At 38.1% G+C, this 27,043-nt stretch overlaps 1 protein-coding gene and 1 pseudogene across 2 annotated transcripts in view; one reads left to right on the top strand and one right to left on the bottom strand.

The window, feature by feature from the left end:
- Positions 1-6,845: 6,845 nt before the first annotated feature.
- LOC119544782 lies at positions 6,846-7,501 on the bottom strand (annotated as a pseudogene).
- Positions 7,502-21,804: 14,303 nt separating this feature from the next.
- Positions 21,805-27,043, top strand: part of CASP8 (caspase 8) — a 33,730-nt gene continuing 28,491 nt past the window's right edge. The window contains exons 1-2 of one of the 2 annotated variants that reach the window (XM_037849909.1): positions 21,806-21,966; positions 23,364-23,435. The gene's annotated coding sequence lies outside the window, so the exon portion shown is untranslated. Of the gene's footprint in view, positions 21,967-23,363; positions 23,436-27,043 lie in introns of both variants that reach the window. The other variant, XM_037849910.1, reaches the window with a different exon arrangement.

The raw sequence follows: 27,043 nt of genomic DNA on the forward strand, positions 1-27,043 counted from the left end.
TCAGTTATCAAGTTAAATTTAGTTAGCGAAAGTCCACATCTGGCAGTATAAAATGAAGCTGATAAGAAATTGAAGAGAGGTGGCAAGAGAAAGAATTGAAGGAGCTAAATGAGCTGCCCAAAGCTGTAGTTGCTACTCCCCAAATAAGTAAGAGTGTAGATTCCAAATTGAAATGGGTGCGAATATTCTACGTGCAATGACAGTGTACCAAGGGGATCTATAAGTTCTCTGGTGATGCGGCTTCTGGAAAGAAATGTGAAAAGCAAAGTAATGATGATGATAGTGGAGAAAAAGATACTACTGATAACTGGGAAGAAGAAAAGCTGGAAGAAGGAGCCAAGAGGTATGGCAAAGCAGAAAAAAGGAGACATCTTAAATATGAGCAAGCATTTTCTTGAAAAGCTCAGTTATGGCTGGTTTGGTGTGTGCCTTGGAAAGGCGATGTCTGCTTGTACTCTGGTGTACTTCTTTCTGGCTTGGTGTGAAAAAAAACTTTGAAAGAAAAAACGAAAAGAAAAAAATTTTGAAACAAAAACAAAAACAAAAGATATTAAAATTATCCATAGAAAAGAGTGTTCTATCTTAAGTCCAAATGTTACCAAAATCATTCTAGAAAGCTTTCTTGCATGGAAGAAAGGGTAACATGCAAGAAAAGACTGATAAATTTGAGCAAGATATGAAAAGAAGGAAGTCAGGCTTCAAAGCTGGGAAAGCATTTGTGATCAGTGGCTGGGAGGAGTTTTAATTTCTGCTTGATTTATTGATGAGGAGTAACAGGAAGCAGATAATACCCTTGTACCCAGGGAACATGTGCCCAAGAGATGAAGATGACACCATTACATCACCGTTGGTTCTGAGGTATTCAGCACATAAATGCAAACTTTAGGAAAAGATGAAAGCAAAGGATCTTGAGCATCATGAACTGGGGCTGAATATAGTGGAAGAAATAATTTTGAAGAGGAAAATTAAGGGGAAGAACAAGAAAATTGAGCCATCAATATGTTCACATTGATGGAACCCTTTTTACTGGAGAGGATTTGGATAAGGAAAGAAGAATTAAACACACTTTATTTGAAAGAATGACTCTTGTGCTAGCTTCCTAGGGGCTGCCATGATAAAGTACCACAAACTGGGTGGCTTAAGAAACAACAGAAATTTGTTCTCTTAATTTGGGAGGCCGGAAGTCTAGAATCAAGGTGATGGCACGGTCATGATCCTTGTGAATGCCCTAGGGAAGAGGTCATTCTTGCTGCTTCCTGGCTTCTGGTGGCTCCTGGCCATCTGTGCCATTCCTTGGTTTGCCATTCTTTCAATCATGAGGGTTAAAAAAAAAAATTCAATCTGTGTCTTAAACAATTACATGCATTACTCTTTTTGATGAGCAAAATGTCTCCTCTTTGGCTAGTGGGAGCTCCTCCATTGGTCCCTGTGTCCTTTTTACATGGCCGGTTACCCTTCGATAGCTTCCTTGCTCTCTCACAAGGAGATCCCAGACTCTTCTAGTATTTTTCCTACCACAATCCTGGAATCAACCATTTTTTCCAATGAGCCCTAGTTCCTTTTAAAGGGGAATATATTTGAGACCACAACCTGGGGGATAACTATGCTTATTGCTTTTAGGCCTTTTCAGTGGCCAGAGTGACAAAATAGATATACTGTTTCACAGAAAATAGAATCAATAATTCTTATTGATATTTCCAATACAAATTTAACATAACACAGTATTTACTATTTACTCAGCTTCTTTGATTTCATCCTTATAAGTGGCAGTCTCCTCTCAGTTGTTAAGATAGGATCCTGTGTTTAGAAGGCCCCGTGCCGCTTTAAGTTCTCAGAGCTCTGTTTGCCTGGAGGCTCCCTGCAGTGCTTTGTCCTCTCCTCCAGATGTTTGGAAAATTTCCCCTTCCCCTGCTTCCCCTCTGGTGGTTCTTGGCTCTTCCAGCCTCTGGAAGATCTCCTGCTGTGAGGTTTCCGGCTGTGAGGATATATGGCAGCCCCAATAAATAGCTTGTGTATAACCGCCACCTTGTGGTCATATCTTTTTTCTTGGTCAACTCCAAAATCCTTTAATTTGAACTCACTGCACTCCACATTCTTGCCAGAATTTAGTATGGTCAAGTCTTCTTCAATATAACCATTCTAGTAAGTGTTTCTAATTGTAATTTTAACTTGTACGTCTCAAATGACTAATGATATTGAGCACTTTTTTGTTTGTCTTTCATAAATCTTCTTTGGTGAAACACTTACTCAAATATTTGCCCATGTTTTAATTGGTTGGTTTTTTTTATATAAATGAATTATAAGAATTATTTATACATTATAAAACAAGTCCTTTATCAGGTATGTGATTTGAAAGTATTTTGTTCCAACCTTCAACTTGTCTTTTCATCTTCTTAATGGTGTCTTTGGAAGAGCAGAAGTTTTCAGTTTTGATTAAAGCTTAATATATTAAAATTTCCTTTTATGGATCATGCTTCTGGTATCACATCTAAGAAATATTTCCTAACCCCATGTCACGAAGTTTTTCGCCTATATTTTCTTCTAAAAGTTTCATAGTTTTAGTTCTTAAATTTATATCTATAATCCATTTTGAGTCAATTTTGTGTGGGTGTGAAATATGGGTCTTTCATTGTTGAATTATCTATTTTTCCCTTCAATTCTCTCCATTTTTGTTTCATGTATTATGGGTTATGAAGCTCTTTGTCTCTGTGAAGGTCTATTTTGATGTACATTAATATAACAACTCCATCTCTAAGTTTATGGTTTACATGATTTATCTTTTTCCATCTATTTCTTTCATACGATTTGTGTCTTTGAATCTAAAGTGTGTCTCTGGTAGACAGCATACGGTTGTATGTTGCTTTTTATCCAGTCTGACAATATCAGCTTTTCAATTGGAGTTTTTGCTTATTCCCATTTAACATAATTATGGATATGGTTATATTTACATCTTACATTTTGCTATTTGTTTTTTATATGTCTCAAGTCTTTTTTTCCTCTATTCTTTTACTGCCTTATTTTGTGTTTAAAAAAAAATTTCATGTAGCATTTTATTTCCTCCACTGATTTTTTAACTATATTTTTGAATTATTTTTTTAATGTTTGACCTAGGAATTAAAATATACATCTTAACTTATCACACTTCACTTTAGTTAATACTGACTTAATATCAGTAAAATATAGCAACTTTGCTCTAGTATATTCCATTTCCTTTCCCCTGCTTTGTGTTAATGTCACATATATTATTCCATATATGTTATAAACCTAACAGTATAGTATTATAGTTATTGTTTTACTCAATCTTATGTTTTTTTATAAAGAAATTAAGAGCAGAAAAAAAGAAAAAATAATATTTATGTAGTCTTTTATACTTACTTGTATATTTACCATTTCCTGAGCTCTTGATGTCTTTCTCGAGTTTCAGGTTACTATCTGGTGCTATTTCCTTTCAGCTTCAAGGACTTCCTTTAGTATTTCTTGTATGGCATCTTCTAGCAATGAATTCTCTGTCTTATTGGGAATGTCTTCAATTTGCCTTCATCTTTGAATAGAGTTTGGCTGGATATAGAATTCTTGGTTGACTATCTGAGAATATGTCATCCCATCCATTTTTTTCAGATAGGAAGTAAGCTGTTAATCATATTTTTATTACCCCTGTATGTAAAAAGTAGTTTTTTTTTTACTTACTGCTTTTGAGATATTCTCTTTGTCTGTTTGTCAGCAGTTTGACAATAATATGTCTAGCAGTGGATCTTTCTTTGTTTATCCTACTTGGAGTTTTCTATACTTCTTTTATCTGTAGGTTAATTTTTTAAAAAATATATGCAGCTGTTTATTTAAAATAATTTTCCAAGTCTTCCCACAATTTAACAGACTTTGTTTCACTTTTATTATCTCAAACAGCTAGAAATCAACACAAACGTTTTTGTTTTATTTTAACCCCTACATACACTATTTTAATAACATTTTTCTTTATTAATACTAGAACCAAATATACCTGTCAATAATCAGAATAGATTTTAAATCATCTTCCTGATAGCTATGGTGCCAATGACAGAGTCTTGGGATTTAGCTGATGCTGGATGCTATTTCAGGCCCTGTCCCCAAATAGCTGCATGACTTGGGCAAATCATGCTACCTCTCTAGATCTACTTTGGTATCTGCAAAATAAAGATCTAGATGAGATGACTTCTATTGTTTTATCTGGCTGTAAAATTTCATGACTATATTCCCCATCAATTTCACTTAATTTAATTTCATCTTTATTTACTACTCTATCTACAATGCATAATTTTCCATGCTTAAGTAAACATGGATTCATTAAATAGTAAACACAAACACAAATTATTTTTAGTTATTCTAAAATTTCACCATTAATAGATGCTTTCACATGAATTTCCATTTTTTTTACTTCTACCTCTTTATTTAAAGTTCATAATAAAGTCACAACTGTAAAATGAATGCATTTAAAAACACAAAAGATACTTTTTTTTTTTTGCTTGATATATTCTTTATTTCCTTGAAGGAGGGTACAAATGAAGAGATACACTAGGTAGAGTCTATTCCTCTGAGGACACTGAAATATCATTCCTTGAACTGTTTTTCCCTTCTTTTTGTGCAGTGGATACAGTTCTAGATCAGTAAAAGGCCCGTCATGACATGAGCCTTTCTGAAGAGGTTAGAGTTGTGATGTTTGGCAAAAGATACATTTTAATGACAAAAATATGCAATGATCATGAATATCTACTATACATTTTGCCAAAGTCAAAAGAGTGAAAGACAGTACAAAAAAAGTCAATCTTCAAATATATCCTTAACAAAAACTCTCCTAAATAGTAAAATCATCATTTAAGAATATACATACATATCTGGACACCAGCTGCAGCAAAATGATGGGATTGGGGGTGGGTGATAAGATGATATTCTCTCAAGGTTTTCTAGATAAAATATGTGAATACCAGGAATTCAGGATTAAACTTTTAAACACACATTTAAATAAAAAATTAAATGAACATTTCTGACATTCAACAACTGGATGAAACAAGCTACGTTATATTTTCTTTTCTTGACAGAAATGAGATGGGACATTTCTTAACAGTAACACCTTAGTAATCACCTAAAAAAATGTGGATATCCACCTCTCCCCACCCCAGTCATTCATACAAAACAAATATCTTCCACGAAATTATCATTCACATTACTAAAATATGCTTATCTACCTGGGACAAGTAATGCTTGGAATATTTCTAATACTTGTTTTCAGATGTATGGAATTACCAAAGCTGAGATTTTTGAAACCATCAATGTGTTACCAATATTTCAATCTTTGAAAAGAGATGATAATCCTTTCACTATTGAGTGCCTGGATTTCCTTAAGAAAATCTGATTTACCTTTATAATAGTGATGTTGGTGTAATAAATGATACTCCTAAATTTGTCTTAAAAAACATGCAAACCATGTAACATTAAGTAGTAAATATGTTACAATGTACACTTTCCTGACAAGTAATGACTGTTTTCAGAGCCTACTGGGAAAATAAACCAAATAAACTGATAACACTTACAACTATTTTTATTATCCATAAGCTACAACTAAAATTCAAACAATGGAGAGTTTACACATGTGACATTAAGCAAAAAATCAAAACCATTAAAACTTTACCTAAAGAAACTAAGGAAAAGATAGGAAGAAGTTAAATGAGCACAACATAGTTCCCAAAGATTCTACTATGGTTCTCAATAGGATTTTCAACATGAAAGGCAGCTACATATAATTTCTGTGAATACTTCTTATATTAAAAATATGGATTCCAAAGCAAACGTTGGCTAGCTCAGCCTTACCTTGCCAAAGATGAATATTCAGATGAAAAGAAGCTCCATTTGCTGAAGTGCATCTGCTGAACAAATCTGCTCTGGCCCTGCTACTAATAGCTATCCAGGAGGGGGCAGTCACTCGTGCTTATTTGTTCATGGTCTGGACTATTAAAAGAGGAACACAGATCAATGAACTTTTTAAAACGAAATGCTTTATACAGTGGACTATAGAAAAAAAAATCCTAAATATACTGTCTTTTAAAACTCCAGAAAGTAAGATAACCTCATTATTTATAAGTACTGAAAATGTAAAGGATCCGTAGAAATTAAAAGATGTATTAAACATAGACTTTTACTTTAACATTCACTTGACGTGCTTTTAAGATCTCTATGAGAGAGGCAGTTATTTTCCTCATATATTTTGGCAAAGGATTCAAAAGCAAAAGTAGCAAGGCTATTGAATCCCATAAAACTTTTTTTTTCTTTAAAGCTAAATTATTCAATAGCTCTATTGTTATTGCATTCATATATTGCCCTGAATACACCTATAGCAACTTAGCAGTAGTGACTGCAACAAAAGTAAGGTAAATAGGTTTACAAAGCATTTAATTTCCTTGTTAGATAAGAAAGTTTTCCTAGCAAAAATTAAAACAACTGCAATTCAAATCATATTACATATGCTTAACCATTATTTAACCTTATATAAAATTAAATTTAACCCTCACCACTACAAATCTATTAAGAATCAGAAAAGGATTTACAGAACCTAAAGCCTTGATCATTGCTGCATCCCACTTTGAAATCAGAGTTAAAACAGCATTTTTCCAAGATTTAAAGAAAAATAGATTTAATAAAAGGGATTCTTTTTAATCACTGAATACATTATTTTTGTTACTAAGACAGAAACACGTTACACGTTTTCCACTACATTTCCCTCTGAAAGAAATAATTTTCTCTTTTAACTCCTAACAAATGCTACATTTTCAAGACCAAAGGAATTATCAGTAGGCATTCTTTCTTCTTGACCTAAGTTATTTTTCTCTAAAATATGTTAAGTAAGCTTTTAAAGATTCAGGGAGGGGCAGCTTCATGATGTTTCCCTCAGTAAATTTTGAGGAGGCTGCTCTGGCTTCATGGCTTCACTATGATCTTTCTCTTCCTCATTTTTGTTCAATCTTTCATTTTCTCATCCTCCTCACTGTCCAGAGGCTGAGGAATAAACACGTTAAGTGTTAATTCTTTGTTTAACTCTCTTCGTTTGCTTTTTGGTGGAGCCCTTTAAGGAATCCCCTTGGCCTGCATTTCATCATTTATGAAATTTCTAAGTGTGCATGGAATCTAACCAGGAGCCAAGTCCTGCAGATTCCTGACAGCACATGGCGGGAGTCCCAGTGAATCTACTCTGCCGTTGTCATTCTCACTTGGTTGAACAAGTGGAGCAAATGAAACAGCAAGGATATTTGTACTTTCCCAAGTGTTTTGTCCGGTTCACATAATTTGTGTTAACTGATCCTCTATAGGTGTGACTAGAATGCCTCCAACTTCTAGTAATATTTTCATGTATTCTTTGGACTCTGGCTTCACAATAAATTTGATCATACTGATGGCTGTCAGATGCTCTCTGGAGGCAATTACCAACCACAAATGCAGGTTCACAGAACTCAAATTTATCAAAGCGATCGCTATTTTTGATTATAAAATTCTTTTGTAGACATATTTTTTTGCATTTCTTTTAGGTAAGAGAGAAGTTACTGAATCAAATGGTAACTTTATAACATTTTGTGGAATGACCAGACTGGTTCCCAAAGTGACTACTATTTTTACATACTGGCTAGCAATGTATAAGGACTCCAGTTTTTGCTCTTCCTTACCCACACTTGTTATCGTCTGTCTTTTGATACTTATGGATGCAGACCTATTTTCTCCCTTGTGTTCCTGTCTCCAGAAGCCATGACAAGGATTGAAGTGGAGCCTCATGGAAACGTAAAAGCCAGTCAAGTGCTCAGAGTCCCGTGAAGTCAGCAGAAAAGACCATGAGGCTGGAACTGCTTCCTCTGCTGAATCCAGATACTCAGGTGTGGCAGAAAAATCCTGGGACAGACCAGACAGACTTGCCTATCTCCTCTTTGATGGCTACAAAATATCCATGTATAGAAAACTCATGCTCATTCACCAAGAGAAAATGACTCCTTCCCGGGACTGGGCCTAAATGCTGAGCTTGGGTCAGATGTTGGCAAAGATGCACTGGAAGTTTTCCCTTCTGGACATGGTGGTTTAAAGCTATGGCCACCTTCAGCCCGGTCAGTCTCCCAGGCTTCTCCCCACCATTACCTGTTTACTGCAGCTCCCCTCACCTTCTGGTCTACTATTGAGGCTGCAGTATTCCTTGCGGCAACATGACAAGCACCATGAAGTGGCATTTGGAGACTTCCATTTTCTGTAGTGGTACTGAATTTTTCTGATATTGGGCAAGTTTCTTTAGTTTATTAAAGATACATGTTTTCTTAAAAGACTGAATTTAATGTTAATAAATATTTTCTGGATTGATTTTAATGCAATCAGACTATAAAGCTTCATAGTAATTCTGTCCTTGGTATTAGCACAGTGCCTAGTACATAGTTGGTGTTCAATAAAATTTGTGGAATTAAAAAGTGATTCAAACTATTCTAAGGTTTCTATTAGCAGTATCATAGGGATTTGACCTGGAAAAAATAACCAGACCTTAATGTTTAATAGCTGACCTAGATTGAATTTTGAGGGTAGACTTGAGATGAAGAATCCTTACGTAAGACAAGATCTTCCTGAATCTTCTGTTCTACAGTGGCCATACCGTATTGAGATTGTGTGGTGTTGCTTTATCAGGGGTCAGGTGAGTACAGACCACAGATGTTTGAAGACTTTAATTCCTGATTTTTAGTCAAAGAGTAACAAACTTCCGTATATGCAGGTTTGGGTGCTAAATATTAAGAATATCCTCAAAATTCATGGTTTCAAAATGAACCAAGATGCCATAAACAAAAATGCCAGGGGCTTGCAAACCTAAATAAAATGCAATAACTCCCTGCTCATAGGTGTTAAAATACTTTGGTCTTTGAGAAAGGATGCTAGAAAGAAAATGTTGATAAAACTCTGTCTTTACTTAGAACATTTTTTAATTGAAACTTTTTATTACAAAAAAAATATGTTTACTGAAGAAAATTAGAAAATAATGATAGAAGTGCTAAACATAGCTGTGTCTAGTAAATTTATAATATATTTATTTTACAAATTAAGAACATATTTAGATGTAGGATTTGTGGAATAGATCAGAAAATATAGGTAGTATGTAAATATTAAAATATAGATAATAAAAAAGAAGAAAATAAAAATTAACTGTGAACCCATGGTCCTGAGATTACCATTGTTAGCATTTTGCTGTTCAGTATTTCCTTCCAGATGTTCTTCAAAGACTGCTTCTCTTTGGTGTGAAAGGCCTGGTGAAGGCACTGGGACATTAGGAAGGAGCAGCGGCACCCCCAGACAGACTCCAAAATGGGAGGAGCTCCAGGTAGAGGCCGCTGCAAGGAGTCGGAGTCCAGGCATCGCCTGTTTGAACCCAGTTTTCCTTTAAGGAGACTCCACCTACTGAGGAAAACAATTCCCAGCCATGATTTTGTCAGGTTTTCCTCTCACCAAATGAGACCATGAGGATAAAGAGAATGAACACGAAAAACGAGTCAAGGAATAAACAGAGAAATTCATGGTTAAATTGGAGAGTGAGTGGCACCATGTGTCTGAGAACTTATAAATGACCCTTATAGGGATTTGTAGGAAAGTTAGCGAGAGATGGAGCCAACCAGGTTACCCTGGAGGTGAAATAAGAAATAGAGATCAAAACCTGAGGAGAGGAGGTGGGGCAAGATAGCAGCATAGGGAGGTGTGGAATTTAGTTAGTCCCCTAGAGCAATTAGTAAATAGCCAGGAACTGGAAAATAGTCTGGAACAACTGATGGAGGGATATCTGTGACTGGACATCATACACCAGTCAGGAATGGGTGGAATGGCTGAGATTGCAGCATAGAGTTGTAAGTAAAGCCCCCCAAACTGCAGAGCTGGTGCCCCTGCCCCACCAGTATGGCAGGCTGAGTTGCAAAATTTCTGTGTGGGAAGAAGAAGCAGTCCCAACCGGAAGCAAGGGAATGTAGCTCAACCAAGTTCCAATTGTGGTTTTAATTAACAAATTTGGACTACTGAATACATGCTGTGAGCACAGATAAACCCAGAACAACTGGGAAAGGAACCCAGAGGTTTATCCTGGCAGATAGGAGGCAGGGCTAAAAGAAAAATAAATAAATAAATAAAATCAGAGGCTTCGGGGGTTGCAGAGTTCAAAATTCTGGAAAAGGGCAGTGTCCCAAGAAAAGGGGCACACAGAACTGGGTAGCAATTCCAGTTCTTGTCTGATGAACTGGATGGCTGGGGATTGGCTCTGAAAAGGGGACATCTTGCTTTTTTTTCTCCTCTCTTTCTCATTCTAAGTAGCTCATTAGAGAAAGCCTCAGGCATTTTCAGTTGTCAGCATTATATCCAGGCAAGGGTGGAGTTAAGATAGAGAGTCAAAGTAAAAACTCAAGTGTAGGAAACAATTCCCTAAAGAGCTTAACTTCCCTAAGAAAAAAGAGAGGGCAGGGCCCAGCTCAAATGGCTGCCCTCCCTCAGAGAACTCAGACCCCAGGGCCTTGGGCGAGGGGGCCAGAAACAAACAGAAACAGCTTAAGCTTGGCTTCTGACACCCTCGGTCCCTGGCTGGGACAGGGTCCACTGACAATTAAATACACCACACCTCTTTACACTGGTGGGGAACTGCAAGCTGAAAAGCACCATCTGCTGGGCAGGATAGGAAAAGCACAGAGTCTGGAGGCCTCACAGGAAAGTCTGACAATCTGCCAGGTCTCACCCTCAGGGAAACCTGATACTGAATACAATCTCCTCCTGAGACCTGGGCCTGTCTGGTCTGGGAAAATCTGGGGTAATCAAGGAAACCAGATGCCTAGACAACAGAAGATTACAGATCACACTAGGAAGAGTGAAGATACGGCCCAGTCAAAGGAACAAACTTGCACTTCAACTGAGATACAGGAATTGAAACATCTGATTATTAATCAAACAAATCTAAATCAATTCAGAAATAAAATCAATGAGTTGAGGAAAGATATGGCAAAAGAAATGAAGGATATAAAGAAGATATTGGGCAAACATAAGGAAGAATTTGAAAGTTTGAAAAAACAATTGGCAGAATTTATGGGAATGAAAGGCACAATAGAAGAGATGAAAAACACATTGGAGACCTACAACAGCAGATTTGAAGAGGCAGAAGAAAGGATTCATGAACTGGAGAAGGGAACATCTGAAATCCTTCACACAAGAGAACAGATAGGGAAAAGAATGGAAAAATATGAGCAGGGTCTCAGGGAACTGAATGACAACATAAAGCACACAAATATACATGTCATGAGTGTCCCAGAAGGAGAAGAGAAGGGAAGAGGGACAGAAACAATAATAAAGGAAATAATCACTAAAAATTTCCCATCTCTTATGAAAGACATAAAATTACAGATCCAAGAAGCACAGCATACCCCAAAGAGAACAGATCTGAGTAGACCAACTCCAAGACACTTAATAATCAGATTATCAAATGTCAAAGACAAAGAGAATTCTGAAAGCAGGAAGAGAAAAGTGATCCATCACGTACAAGGGAAGCTCAATAAGACTACGTGTAGGTTTCTCGCTAGAAACCATGGAGGTGATATGTTTAAGATATATGATATATATAAATATGATATATTTAAGATACTGAAAGAGAAAAACTGCCAACCAAGAATTCTATATCCAGCAAAACTGTCCTTCAAAAATGAGGGAGACCTGAGTACCTCTTTGTTGCTCAGATGTGGCCCTCTCTCTCTAGCTAAGCCAACTTGATGGGTGAACTCACTGCCCTCCCCCTGCATGGGATCTGGCTCCCAGGGGTGTGGATCTCCCTGGCAATGTGGGATATGACTCCCGGGGATGAATCTGGACCCAACATTGTGAGATTGAGAACATCTTCTTGACCAAAAGGGGTATGCAAAATGAAACAAAATAAGTTTCATTGGCTGAGAGATTCCAAATGGAATTGAGAGGTCACTCTGGTGGGCATTCTTATGCACTATACAGGTAATACATTTTAGGTTTTGATGCATCAGAATAGCTAGAAGTAAATACCTGACACTATCAAACTGCAACCCAGTAGCCTTGACTCTTGAAGACAATTGTATAGCAATGTAGCTTATAAGAGGTGAAAGTGTGATTGTAAAAGCCTTATGGATCACACTCCCTTTATTCAGTGTATGGATAGATGAGTAGAAAAGTTGGGTCAAAAAACTAAAAACTAAATGAAAAAAGAGTGGGGTGTGTTTTGAGTGTTCTTTACTTTTATTTTTTATTCTTATTTTCACTTTTTCTGACACAAGGAAAATGTTCAAAAAATAGATTGGGGTGATGAATGCACAACTATATGATGGTACTGTGAACAATTGATTGTACACTTTGGATGATTGTATGGTATGTGAATATATCTCAATAAAATTGAAAAAAAAATGAGGGAGATTTTAAAGTATTTTCAGACAAACAGACACTGAGGGAATTTGTGAACAAGATACCTGCTGCACAAGAAATACTGAAGGGAGCACAACAGGCAGATAGGAAAAGACAGGAGAGAGAGGTTTGGAGAAGAGTGTAGAAATGAAGACTGTTAATAAGGGTAAAAAGGCGAGAGAGGAAAAAATAAGAATAAAATAAGATATGACATATAAAATCCAAAAGACAAAATGGTAGACAGTAGCTATTAAGTTGAGCAAAATTAGCCAGAAACAAAAGCATGGATACTCTATGGTCTCACTAATGTAAACTAACATTAATGAGAGAAATTTGAGAGGTAGGAACATGGGTTATCAGGAGATAGAAAGAGGTTAGAAATCAGGCATTTGATGCTGAAGGAGTACAGAAGGTTCAACAGGACTGATTGTATAGATCCAGAAATGGAATGGATAGCATAATATTACATGGTAGTAACACAATATTGTAAGTATTCCGAACAAAGATGAGTTTGAGTACGGTTGAAAGAGGATGGCTAAGGGCATGTATGACACCAGAAAGAAAAACAGAAGATAAAGACTGGGAATGTATAACTTAGTGAAATCTAGAGTGGTCAATGATGGTGATTAAATGTACAAATATAAGAATGTTTTTAAATGAGGGAGAACAAATGCATGTCATCTCTGCAAGGTGTTGAAAATTGGATGGTATAGGGGAAAAAATACAATCAATGCAAACTAGAATTTATAGTTAATGGTAAACATTGTATAGTTAATGGTAAAATTAACTGTAACAAAGGCAATATACTAAGGCTAAATGTCTGTAAAATGGGGATATAAGAGAGTGATATGGGACTTCAGTGGTAGTGATGTTGTCTGAACTTTTCATTGTATTTTATTTTTATTTTTCTTCTATCTTTTGTATTTTTCTTCTTCATTTTTTTTTCTCTTTTTCCTCTTTCTTTGGGGAAGAGATGGAAATATCCTCATATAGATTGTGGTGGTGAATGCATAATTTATGCAATTATACTAGGAATCATTGACTGTTTACTTAGGATGGATTATATGGCATATGAATAAAGCTGTTAAAAAAAATAAACAGAGGGATACAAGTGCTGGAGAAAATGTGGAGAGAGGGATCTACCCATTCCCTTTTGGTAGGGAAGTAGAATGGTGCAGCCCAGCTGGAGGGCAATGTGGTAGTTCCACAGAAGCTAACTATAGGTTTGCCATATGGTCTTGCAACCCCATTATTGGGTATATACTTGGAAGAACTGAGAGCAGGGACATGAGTGGACATTGCACAATGGTGTTTATGGTAGCCATATTCATGATTCACAATGGATGGAGATGGCCTAAGGATACATCAACTGATAAATGGAATGGCGAACTGTGGTGTATACATACAATGTAATACTGAGAGGCGCCAAGAAGAAACGAGGTTGTGAGGTATGCACCTAGGTGAAGGGAACTTGAAGACAGTATGTTGAGTGAAATAAGCCAGAATTGAAAAGACAAGCATTATAACGCCTCATTAATATGGACTAATTATAATGTGCAGACTCTGAGAGTTGAATCTGAGAGCGTGGGTTGTCGGGGTAGGCTAGTGGTGGAAGTTCCTATATTGTAAGCTCTTACAGCAGTCACATCTATTCATGAGTTGCAGTGGTTATTTCTAAATTTTGAGATGCTGAGCTGTTTGTGTATAACCTGGTCAATCCCTGTAACTTCGGGTATCTATGTGACACCTGAGACTTGAAGCCAGAGTTCAGCAGCTATGGATGTCAGCATTACCCCATACAGCAAATGTTAAAAAAGCTGAGAGAGAGATTGGACTTCAGTTGGAGATATGAATGAAATGGACTTGATTAGAACTAAGGTAAACCAGACTAAAGGTAAAGGATGATATTGACTGTGTTTAAAAACCTCAACTTCTATGTGAGACCAAAGGAAGAGGTGTTTATTTGGTGCAAAATCTATGCTTTGTGTAGCATGCTATATAATTTAACTTGTATGGTCAATTTATTCAAACACCATAATTACATGTAATCTTGAATAGGGGGTGAGATCTGGTTGGTTTGTACAGGTTAATGTGAAACCCTGGTACATCCCAGAGTAATTTGGCCAGAGAGTAAGGAGTATTTAGGGCCCTTCTGAGGGCCCGAGGGAAAATACGGAAATATTGCACTTCCCCACCTGGGGAATTCCTGATATTCTCACAAGCATTAGGGAATACCATTCTAGTAGACCAAATCCTCAATCTTGGGGTTTGCCCTTATGAGGCTTGTTACTGCAAAGGAAAGCCTATGCCTACTTATAATGGTGCCTAAGAGTCTACCTGCAGAGAACCACTTTTTTTGCTCAGAAGTGGCCTTTCTCGCTCTAAGCCCACTCGGCAGGTAAACTCACTGCCCTCTCCCCTATGTGGGACATGATTCCCAGGGGTGTAAATCTCCCTGTCAACGTGGGACATGACTCCCAGGGATGAGCCTGGACCTGGTATTGCGGGATTGAGAAAGCCTTCCTGATCAAAAGGGGAAAGAGAAATGAAACAAAATTAAATTTCAGTGGCTGAGAGATTTCAAATGGAGTTGAGAGGTCACTCTGGAGGTTATTCTTATGCATTATATGGATATCCCTTTTTAGATTTTCATGTACTAGAATAACTAGAAGGAGATACCTGAAACTGTTGAACTGCAATCCAGTATTCTTGATTCTTGAAGATGATATTATAACTCTATAGCTTATACGGTGCGACTGTGTGATTGAAAACCTTGTGACTCACATTCCCTTTATCCAGTGTGTGGATGAATAGAAAAAAAAGAGGACAAAAAGTAAATGTATAATGGGGGTGGGGGAGGGGAAGGTGTATGAGATGTTTTGAGTGTTCTTTTCTACTTTTATTTTTATTTTTATTCTTATTCTTATTATTTGGAGCAATGAAAATGTTCAAAAAATTGTGGTGATGAATGCCGGACTGATGATACTGTGAACAATTGATCATACACTTTGGATGATTGTATGGTATGTGAATATATTTCAATAAAATTGCATTAAAAAACAAAACGAAACAAAACAAATCACCTGAGGAGAGGTGTAAAGACCATGAGATTGGGGTGGCTGGCTTGGAGCCTGGTAATGTGGGTGGAGAGTGGAAAGGTGCTGGGCAGTCTTCCAGAAAACCAAGGTAATAGACTAAGAAATGCCAAAAAAAAAAAAAAAAAAAAGAAAAAAGAAAAAACAAAACAGAACAGGAAAGAACTAGTGTTTCTTGATTGGACTGAATTTACCAGGCCATCCACAGGAACGGCCTTTATTTTTCTCCCACCACCACTTTCTAGAGTGATTTGATAAATCTTTTGTGGCAGCCCTGACTAGACATCAGGCAGATCACAGTTTTCAGCTCTCCTTTGTCCATAAGAAGGATATTATAAGATAATTATGACTTGTTTTCAGCCATTAACAATTTAGTTCGGCATTTAACGAAATGCACCCGCAAGTCAAAGACTCCCCTCTCACCCCTAGTTTAGGGATGACTTCCCCAGAGCTGGGCCATGAAGAGGCAAAACACTTTCTGCTCAGCTGTAGATCTCTCTGGCACTTCCAAGGGGCAACTCAGATGCTCCGAGCACACTTAACCTGTTGCTGCCAACAGAGTTTCAGAGAGTTAAAACAGAATTCTACCTATCACACCTGAGCTCTTAGGCTTTTGGGTGAACCCACAATTTTAAGGCTCTGGCAGGCAGCTCTCCTGGGCAAGTTCCCATCAAGATGTTCTGTATCAGACCTGGATGATTCTCAGCAAGGCAAGTCATGCATGGGGTAACTCATTCAGAAACTAGAAGTGGAATCTTAATTTTGTAAACTGCAAAGGACAGTTAATTTTATATCCTAACTTCTTTGACATATAGTTATTTTAGGCATTTTATTTTCATTTCATTAAACAATAAACATATACAAGGCACTAATCAATGTTTGTTTAATAATGAATGAATACAAATTTTAGGGGCATCTCTTAGATGCTTTTTGGAATATCTATTATAAGACCTATTTAGCTTAAACTTCTTCTGAATAGCTTTCAGGGGGAAAAAAATGCAATTTGGAGAGCTCACAACATGCCTGTCCCTAGTGGAATGTGGAGTAGGACATGCTATCTGAGAATATGGCTTTGTTTTTCTCAGTAGACATGTATACTTGCCTGTGAGTGAATCAACTGGCCTCAGTCTCCAGGGTCAGCCTCAAGGTCAAAGTGGCATTTTTCCTCTGCAGCATTGCTGTTCTGAGATGCTGCAGTCTGTTTGCTGGAGACTCTGACCAAAAGGCACTTTGTCCCAGGCAGTGTGAAACTTTATCCTAGAAAAACTGAGCAGTAATTCAAAGTAGCAAGGCTATTCTATAAGTACCGGTGTGAAAATATCTTCAAGATAGAGTTAGGTGAATAAATGGAACAACACACACACACACACACACACACACACACAGTTATACAAAGATATATATATTTATTTTTGTTTTTGTATAGAATTTCCCAAAGGAGATACACAAGAAATTTTATTACCACTCCTAATAAAGCAGGTTACTTATCATATTGGGTGTCTGTTGAGAGTTGGATTCTGTAGGAATGGGGTACAGAAGGGCATTTCTGAGGGGAAGAAACCAAATATACACTTTGCGTCTTTGGAGTCTCACCCGGGGCTTGCTGTGCCTGCATGCCAGCTGTCCTGCTGAGAATGTGTATGTTGTTATGTTTATTAATAGTCTTGAAAAAAATCTTTGCCCAATTACTTAAAAAAAATTCTTATTAGAGAGGTTGTAGGTTGACAGAAAACTCATGTGTGCCCTATTACTTTTTATGAATGTGTTTTAATTATTACAATTATTGACACTCTTGGAATCCTCTTTTTGTTCTAAAAAATAATGAATTTCCTTTGTGGAAAGTGAAGGTTTACTCCTTTCTTGATCAGTGGTATCAATTCTTGTCTGTGGTAGTTTATTTTAGGAAAGTAGAGGGTGTGGGTGTTGGCAATTAAAAGTTGAAGAATTTACATATGAGGTCAGTGATTGTAAACTTCTTTGTATACCTATGACTGTCAAATCATTTTGGTACAAAAACAAACAAAAACAAACCCTTAAAATCACAGATGATATAAATTTTGTTTTAGACAACTATTTAAGATACTCTCTCCAAACAGTTTTATACAAGCTCAATGGGAATGAAATAGATTGATCTGAATGTCAGCTCTTGTTGATGAAAAAAAAAATAAAAATAAAAATAACCAGGGGACTTGCCACAAAGAGGTTTTGTTGAGCAAGAGCAAACATGCATGTTGAACAGAGCCAGAAAGAAGCACCTGCTTAGGGGTTGGGGTTTAGCGAGTGGTTTATATGGGTTATCTGGAACTTGGGCTGCTTTGGGAGGGGGTAGGGCATTGTTAGTGGTGGTTTTGGGAGGAGTTTCTTGGAGCACAGTGTGCCAGTTCAGATACCACAGAGCCAGGATGTTTTCCAGTGGGAAAGTCTTTGGAGATGGCTAACCAGTTCAGATACCACAGAGACGGGATGACTGCCAGCAGATTTTTCTGTAATTAGCTTAAGCTGGTTCTTTCTGGGAGACTTGTAGTTACTGTAGTTGCAGAAATGTCCTTGGCACTCAAGGGATCACGGGTATGTCAAGCTGGAACTGCTTCCTTGGATCCAGTTGACTTGGTTCTTCCCGGATAATGTGGGAGCTCTAGCAAATCAAGATGGTTAGTGTAGTCATCAACCATTCCATTTTCACGCTCTTTTCCCTTCCCTCACCACTCTCTGAAGGAAGAGTCTAGCGCTGGAGACAAGGCCAGTGGCAGGAGGCCAGAGAGTGAAGGAGGGGAGAGGAGGGCCACATTCGAATTCATAAACCAGACCAGTCTGGCTTTTGGGTTAGTTTTATACTGCTTAAGAAAGCAGCATGTATATTGGGCTTTTTGTTTCACTGTCAGTATTTATTTTATTTTATTATTATTTTTTTAATTTAAAAAATTAATTTGAACAGTGATCAAAGATATATTCTTTATACTTAAAAATATAACAAATATAGATTACGGTAGATTTACATAATTCAGATAGCACTGCGGGTGGATCTTCACCTGGATATTATGCTACGTGAAAAGTTTAGTTAAACTCTGACATTTGGAGTGAAGTTTTCCACTCGAGGGCCTTCTGAGTAGCAAACTATAATAAGGCAGAAGTAGTCAGGAATCTGAAGTAGCGACCACTGTTCTATAGGGTCAATGTTCTCAGATATTTCCAATTCTACAGACACATATACTTGGATGACATTATTCTAGAACCTTTTGTATAGATGCTTTATGACGCCTTTATTTCCTCATTATTGTTAGAAACTGTTTTTTCCTAGGCAGGGGCAGTCTGCCACTGTTGTCTGTTTTCCACAACTGTCTGGTATTCTTCATAGCTTATCTCCACAGAAGGAAGTTAATTCACACTGAATGCCAGCCTCTCTTAAGATCTACTGCAGGTGCTCAAGGAAGTTTCAGGGACATAATAAGGGGCTGTGGAAAGAACTTAACCTTCCTGTGGGAGAAGACCTTATGATGCATTCAAAACAAACCAAGGAAAACTAGCACTGGTGATCTTTGCAATATCTCTGGTGGTAATGTTTCAGAAGTGTCTTTTAAAATGAAATCTTATTTGAAGCAGACATTGATTGTATACTAAGAGGCAATCTTTAGACCATTCTGTCATTCTGTATAGTTCTGAAGACTGGGAAATGCCACTAGGTGTTTTTTGTTTGTTTGTTTTTTGTTTTGTTTTGTTTTGTTTTGCTTTGTTTGTTTTTGTGGGTCTTGTTTTTGTTTGTTTTCAAAAAAAAAAAAGTATTAAACCTTTAAACACCAAAAGTATCCTACACAAAACTACTGTTAGACCTTTTTCCAACTGAAACACAGTAGTTAGACTGTCAGTATGTATTTTTAAATAGTGTCCTCTTGTTCAAATGCAGAGAATGGGAAGGATGGGGAGGAGGTGCCAAGGCAAGTTGAAGGAGGTTTATTCCTTCTTGGCTTTCTTAGGGACACTTCACAGATCAAAAGCTCTCAAAACAGATTAGTTTTGAATTAGGGTCCCTAGAGCAGAACATCAGATGGCAGCTGAGATTCAGAAGAGTCGAACTATCTGGAGGTTAAGTCAAACCAGGCTGTCCTCATCCTTCACTGGACAGAAGTAAACTCCCCACAACCCCACTGCTCCTGCCACACCTTTAGCTCTTCCCTTTCCCTGGGCTAAAGACCATGGATGTGATATACATTATTTATTTTGATTTAAATAACCACACAGACTTCCAGCTCAAAATGGGGGTGAGAAACTGGTTAGGTTGAGTAAGTTAATGGTGGTTCTTGCAGAGCACAATGGCAATTTAACCAACGTGAGGTTCGTGATTCACTTGTTAAAATACCAGTGATAATTCGTCATCTTTCTTTTCAAGAAGAGCCAAGACTGGGAGAGCCAAGGATTAATGCCTACAGATGACATAAACCAAAGCTCTGAGCCCCTCGCTCATCCTCTTCAATGCCCCCTGGGTGCCTCCAGCAGCTCAGCCAGTTCTGCCAGCCTTGGCCTGCTGGTAGTGAGGGGAAGCACACGGGTTGAGAGTGTGACCTCTCGTGGGAAACACTCCTGGGGTCAGGTCCTTGGCCTTGCCTCTTGTTGGCTGATTGACATTGAACTTTGTTTCCTCGTCTGTACAATATGCCTAATAATCAGTACCCACCTTACAGCTGAAATAGTAGTGAATAATTCTTGAGAGCTCTCCATGGCCCAGGCACTATTCTAAGTGCTCTACCTGCCTTATCTCCGCTAGTTCTGCTGATGCTGGAGTGCCAAAGCTCAGTGTTTTTAAAACCTCTGCATTAAATTCTGAGGTTGGTCAGGTTGATGTTTAGGCAGACCTCATTCTGTCACTCACTAGCTGGTTGAGCTTGGCCAAGGGTTTCAACCTCTCTAAGCTTCAGTTTCTTTATCCATAAAATGGGAATAAAAATATTATTCTCCTCTGAGAATTGTTTGGCAGTTGAAAAAGAACCGTTGCGGTGACTACATCCGGCACACGCAAATGGTTTGATAAATGTTAGCCTCTGTTGTTATTAGGCCGACTCTTTTTTCTCAGATGACTGAGAACCAAGGACTTTCTGACTTTGTTCCTAGGTCACTCTGTCTTAGCTTAGATTTGTTGCTCTGCCATCCACATAATTCCTTCCAAATCTTAAGTGTTGGGGTAGGGTTGGGGGTGGGGGAAGTGTGTTATGGTGGAAAATACTTGTCTTTGGCCCCATAGGACTGAGTTGAATCCAAGTGACTCTCTGAGCCTCAGTTTCCCCATCTATAACATGGAAGCGCAATCCCTTGTATTGCTGTGACAATTAGAGAAAATTCAGATAAAGTGTGCAACATATAGTTATTGTATTACTATTGGTGTTTGAGTTATAAAATATAAAAAATATGAAGAGTAGAAAACCCTTTAAAAATTGAAACAGGAAACAGAGGCAGAGGGTGGAAGAGTGGAGGTTGAAGAAAAGCAGGGGTATGGGTCAGGGGCTCAGGGTCCTGGGGGACTGACCTCAGTGTTAACACTCCCAGGTCAGCGCTGGAAAAGCACTGATCACTGCTAACCCCAAAGACACGGCCAGGGATGGGAGCTCAAGGGTTGCTGCCCCTACTAAGGGTTGGGCGAGACTTTATTGGGTAAACTCTCTCCACATTTCAGCCTGAGGCTGCTTTGATCTAACAGAGCCCCTGAGATACGAATTGGAGGGGGCTGGTCCAGGGCTTTGAGGGGGCTGGTACACGGCTTTTGTGCCGAGTTTGGACCAGAGCACAGAGGGAAAATTCCTCTCCAAACTCCTTTCAAAAAGAGAAGGGCATTTTACTTGTCATAGGCAGTCTCGAGCCTGTCTTTGAAAATTACAGGGTTATTAATACTAAAAGTTGTCAGAATCATGCTTTCCAATAGAGCATGTTCCAGCTTCCCGGTTTTTAGTTTGCAAGTTAATAGTTGTCTGTCATCCCCCTCTTCCGAATAGTTGGAAACTATTGAACATTGAAGATTTCACTTTAGAATGAGTGGTATCTGTCTCCTGCTTCAAGAATAAAGTTTATGCTGTGTTCTTTCTGTTGTGGAATTTTCTCTCTCGCTTGCTGATGCCCAGATGCTGTCCTTCTGCTGGAGGGTAAAGGTTTTACAGATCTACCTTCGTTTGTCTCCTGATTTTTTTAAGCTCTGCCGAGTTCTCTGCTGAGCTCTCCTTGGAAGATTGCCTAAAATATAAACAGGAAGTGCGTCCTCTGAGTGAGGCAAGGGTCGGGTGGAGTAACCGAAAGTAAAAGAAAACCTCTTCCTGCAGGCTTTTCCATTTCCCCGCCTAGTTCTAAGGGATTTTCTGTAGTCTTGTGGACAAGCATTTGGAAATGTGAACGTGTGGAATTAGGCAGTTTAGGCGACCCGCCATTGGGGGCCTGGTGACTGTGAGTGTGCTTGCAATGGGCGCAGGTGAGTGCCTGGTCGGAGGTGGCCTCTCGCGGGAAGCCTGCGGGACACCACGTTGTTTCCTTCCCGGGCGCGCGCACTCGCTCAGGGGCCGCGCGGACCTTCCCCACCGCGCCCTAGCTGGGTCTGCTGGGGCCCCAGGTCCCCCAAGGGCTCTCTCTGACCGTCACCACCTCTCTGTGTTTTCATTCGGGAAAACTCCCAGTTCCTCTGCTACATTTTGTCCTTAAGAACTCACGGTCTGCCGCAGATAGAGGCACAATCCTTCCTGCTGCCACGTTTTGGAGATTTTGGATGCCTTTGTTTGCCTACTTATTTTTGCCCGCCCCTGTGGCCAGGGACAGAGGATTGAGATAACGAGCCTCTCACATTGTGATATTCTGTGGCCCTAGGTCGCTAAGTCTCATGGTCAACTTCTCCGCCTTTCACATTTTACCACTTCCTTTTCTCTCCCCACTTCCCATCCCCCTCACTTGCTCCCAAAAGGGAACTCTCTGATGCTGTCGATATATCCCCTAATTTTTCTATATCTTTGCAAAATGTACTGTTGTTTTGTCTGTGTTTTCTATATTTCAACTTTGTGACCTGGGGCAAGTAAGTAATTTCTGCACTTGTTTCCTCATCACTGAATGCCATTAGAAATAGCTCATGAGGTGATTGTGAGAATTACAGGAGACAATGTGTGTAAACCCCTTAGAAATGTGATAGACACACCAAGCACTCAGTGTTAGCAATTATTATTATGTATTAGTATTATTATAACTTGTACTATGCTCACTCAATTTCTTACTTTTTCACTCTTCACTGTTTTAAGTTCTGTTTGGCCAGCTCCCCGTTTCTAACTGCTACATGGTATTGCGAGATGCACATTTTCCACAAATCCTATATAGGGACCTACATAAGAACTTGTGTGGGAATGGGTGGAGAGGATTGTTGGCTTGTGGTGCATGTGAGTGTTGATGAGACCAAGTACACCAGCTGGCCCTCATGGTGCTCTATTTCCCCATGTGCCCACTGATCCTTGGCCTGATCTGACTTGCAAACGTTTGCCAATTGGCTGGTTATACTGTGGGTATTTCGTTGCTCCTGAAATATGAAAAGGGAGTGTTCTTAGTTACCATCCAGTCCAACTTTCTCATTTTGGAATGCGGAAATGAAGCCTCAAAGATAAAAGTACCTTTCCAGATGCACATAAATCTCAGGGGACCGGGCACCCTGCCCGGGCCCTGTTCCCTGAAGCACATGGCCTTTTTTTTGCTAGTCTAGAGAAAGGTGCTACTGCTCAGACAGCGGGAGGCCAGCCCTCCTCACCCAGGCTGTGACTCAGGAGGTTTCTTCTAACAGGAAGTGTAGCAGATTGGGCCCTCAGTGCTTTCATTTGACTTTTTCTCTCATACCAGACGCAGGGGCAGTGGGGAAGAGATCCGTGAAGAAGCCTCCGACATTGTCAGGACCCAGGATTTACCTTTTTGGTAAGGTCAGCTCGACCTTTTGGGAGGAAGCCCTTTGAGTCTAGAATTTTCTAGGCTGCTGAGGTTGGGGGTTGGGATCAGCAACAGACTTTGCTACAGCAGATACCCACCCACCAACACATACACACACACACAGAGAAGTGCACATGGTCCTAGTAATTCAATCATTTATTTATTCTTTGAGAAATAAAAAAGGATACATAACGGTGCAGAGAATAATGTAATGGGAAACATAGGTCCACAAAAGCAGAGAGCTGTGCTCCTGGGAGTCAGCATTTGCAGGTGCAGTTGTGAATGTTATCGAAAATTATGGAGTTAGCGGTAAGTTTTGTTGAGATTTGAACACCTTTAGAGGGTTGTGTGAGAGCCCTGGTTGGGGGTGCCTGCTGTGAGAACGTCTGCGAGTGGATGTCTGTCAGGTTCTGGGGGAGCCCATAGTTTGAGGGGCCATTATGGACTGAAGAGAGCAGCAGCGGCAGCTTTGGGTTTGGGGCCTGGGAGTGACTTTTGATTACTCCCGAGCTTGAATGAGATTTGGATTTTTCTCTCAGAAAATTATTGCGAGTGTTTTTTCAGCCTTTAACTAGTTGTCCTTATCTCTAAAGGAGCTAGGATGCAGCTAGAATATTGATGGAGTGATTGTTTGTAATTAGATGAGATTTATTTGCAGTTAAAGTGTGGCATATAAAACAGTAGTAGACTTGGGATTCTGGAATGAGGTGAGATTTTAATCCAGACTTCAGCACTTTCTGATGTGATTTGCAAGGTTCTGACCCTCTCTGTACCATAATAGATTTATAAAGAGCTCCTGTTTATTTTTCGTTTTTCGTTTGTGGTTTTTTTTTTAACTTTTAAAAAACTATATAATTTTAATCTTTAAAAATATTATGATTGTGTCTTAGTCCCTTAAATTCCTTCAATGGCTTCTGACTGCATTTAAATAAAAGCTAAATATTTACAGGTGCTGTCATTGAAACCCTTGAGTTACGTATTTAAATCTGAGCCTTGACTATCCTTCTTACTAGCTTGGGTACTTTACTGAGCCTCCTTCTAAGCTGTGTATTTTCACAATTGTAAAATGGGGACAATTGCAATTTCTTCATAGACACAGTAAAATGAGACAGGAAAAATGTTTTTATGTTTATATGGATATATATGTCATAAATACGTATATATAATATAAACATTTATTTATATCTGAATATCTTTGGGCATAAATATATGTAATATATAAATATGCTTAACTATACAAGTATATTTATATAGATTTATTATTTAACAGATACTATAGAACAATGTGTATTACATAGCATTATATAATTATATATGTATATATAACATATAGTTATATATTTTTAAATTTTGTATATGTCATATACTTATATTAGAGATTTAGATGTATATATTTGTGTTTAAAATATAGGTGAATAAAATTGGGAAAAGCAAACCACCAAATGTGACCAGACTTACTTCTGAATGGTGAATTAAGTGATTTTTATATTCTCCTTCATACTTTCCTGCAGTTTCTCTAAGGAATGTGTAACTTTTGCTATTTTTAAAATCAGAAAAAATACAACAATACATGTTATTTTAAAAATATTTAACTAACAAAGTTTTTAGCCCATGAGTTGGATGGCCTAGAGATGTACCTGTTCACTGCTTCATTCACCCTGTGCAGGGGATTGGTTCTGGGGCACTATAATCTGGTTATAGAGATGTGTGACCTTAATGTGAAAAATGAGAGATACTAAATCCCTGAATATCTGAAGATTTAGATGTGATTCTATTTGCAATTGGGAGCCATCGAAAGAATTTAAGGAAGATAGATGCATGATCATAACTTTTTAAAGGTTAAATTACATATCTTTTTAAAAGACCAAAATAAAAAAACCCAAAACACAATTTTCTTTTTAAAAAATTAGAGATTTTATTGGTTTCCAGAAAATTCATGCATAAAATACAGACATCCCATCTATTATTGAATATGTAACAACAGCCTTAAAACGGTTCATTCTTTTGACCCAGTAATACTACTTCTAGGAAATTATTCTAAGAAAATAGTCAGAGGTGTACACGGAGATTTATACTTTAAGATCATCCTAAACCAGGGACTGGTTACATAAATTACTTTACCGATATTAAATACCATGCTATAGAAGAGAAAATAAAAACTTCAAGATGTACTTATAATATTATTAGTGGAGAAATCCATTTATACTACCGAAGTATGGTGTATTTAATTATGGGGGTGGGGGTGGTGGAGTATACATGCATAAAACGTCTGATCAGAAAGGTGTAAAATATTTTTAGGTGTTTATTTTGGAATGGTAGAATTATAGATAATTTTTAATTTTCCTCTTTATCTTTCCTGTCTTTTCTAAAATGAATACACTAAGTATTGTTATCAACAGAAAAAATAGTTGTGAGGGAGAAAAGAAGGTTCTGCTTTCATTTGATTCTTAGGTTGATTTCATTTTAAAATGCGATTTTAAAAGTAACTAGAATGATTTTAAACCTAATTTAGATTCAATCCAGGATATGAATACACATTTTGGGTCTTTAAATAGAAATTTTCATTTAGACATATGTACATTTAGTATAAGTCAATGGTAAAAATTCAAAACTGCACAGATCTGTCTGCCCCAAAGGGTATGGAATGAAGAGCAAGTCTGGCTTCCAGATCTCACCCCAGGCCTAGCTCCTCCCTCCTGAGCCAACCACTGAAGGCAGCAACCTGGGTTTTTTCCAGAGATTTTGTTGTGTGAATACACAAATATATGTACCACTAGAATATCATGAAGATCACAATTATCCAACTATGTTCCTCTTCTCATTCTGTTTAATAGCTGAATAGAATTCCATTGGATGTGATTAACAGCTTATTTAACTTTTCATGCTAGTAGACCGTTAAGTTGTATCTGCTGTTTTGTTACTCCAAGCAAAGCTGCAATGAATAACCTTGTACATATTTTTTTTTTAATGTTCATTTTATTGAGATATATTCACATACCACGCAGTCATACAAAACAAATCGTACTTTCGATTGTTTACAGTACCATTACATAGTGGTACATTCATCACCCAAATCAATCCCTGACACCTTCATTAGCACACACACAAAAATAACAAGAATAATAATTAGAGTGAAAAAGAGCAATTGAAGTAAAAAAGAACACTGGGTACCTTTGTCTGTTTGTTTCCTTCCCCTATTTTTCTACTCCTCCATCCCTAAACTAGACAAAGTAGAGTGTGGTCCTTATGGCTTTCCCAATCCCATTGTCACCCCTCATAAGCTAAATTTTTATACAACTGTCTTCGAGATTCATGGGTTCTGGGTTGTAGTTTGATAGTTTCAGGTATCCACCACCAGCTACCCCAATTCTTTAGAACCTAAAAAGGGTTGTCTAAAGTGTACATAAGAGTGCCCACCAGAGTGACCTCTCGGCTCCTTTTGGAATCTCTCTGCCACTGAAGCTTATTTCATCTCCTTTCACATCCCCCTTTTGGTCAAGAAGATGTTCTCCGTCCCACGATGCCAGGTCTCCTTGTACATATTTTTGAGTACACTGATGTTTAAGCTAATGTAGGAAAATCTACTGGAGGTTAAA

The sequence above is a fragment of the Choloepus didactylus genome, chromosome 9 (assembly GCF_015220235.1).
Source record: "Choloepus didactylus isolate mChoDid1 chromosome 9, mChoDid1.pri, whole genome shotgun sequence".
NCBI classification, from domain to species: Eukaryota; Metazoa; Chordata; class Mammalia; order Pilosa; family Megalonychidae; genus Choloepus; species Choloepus didactylus.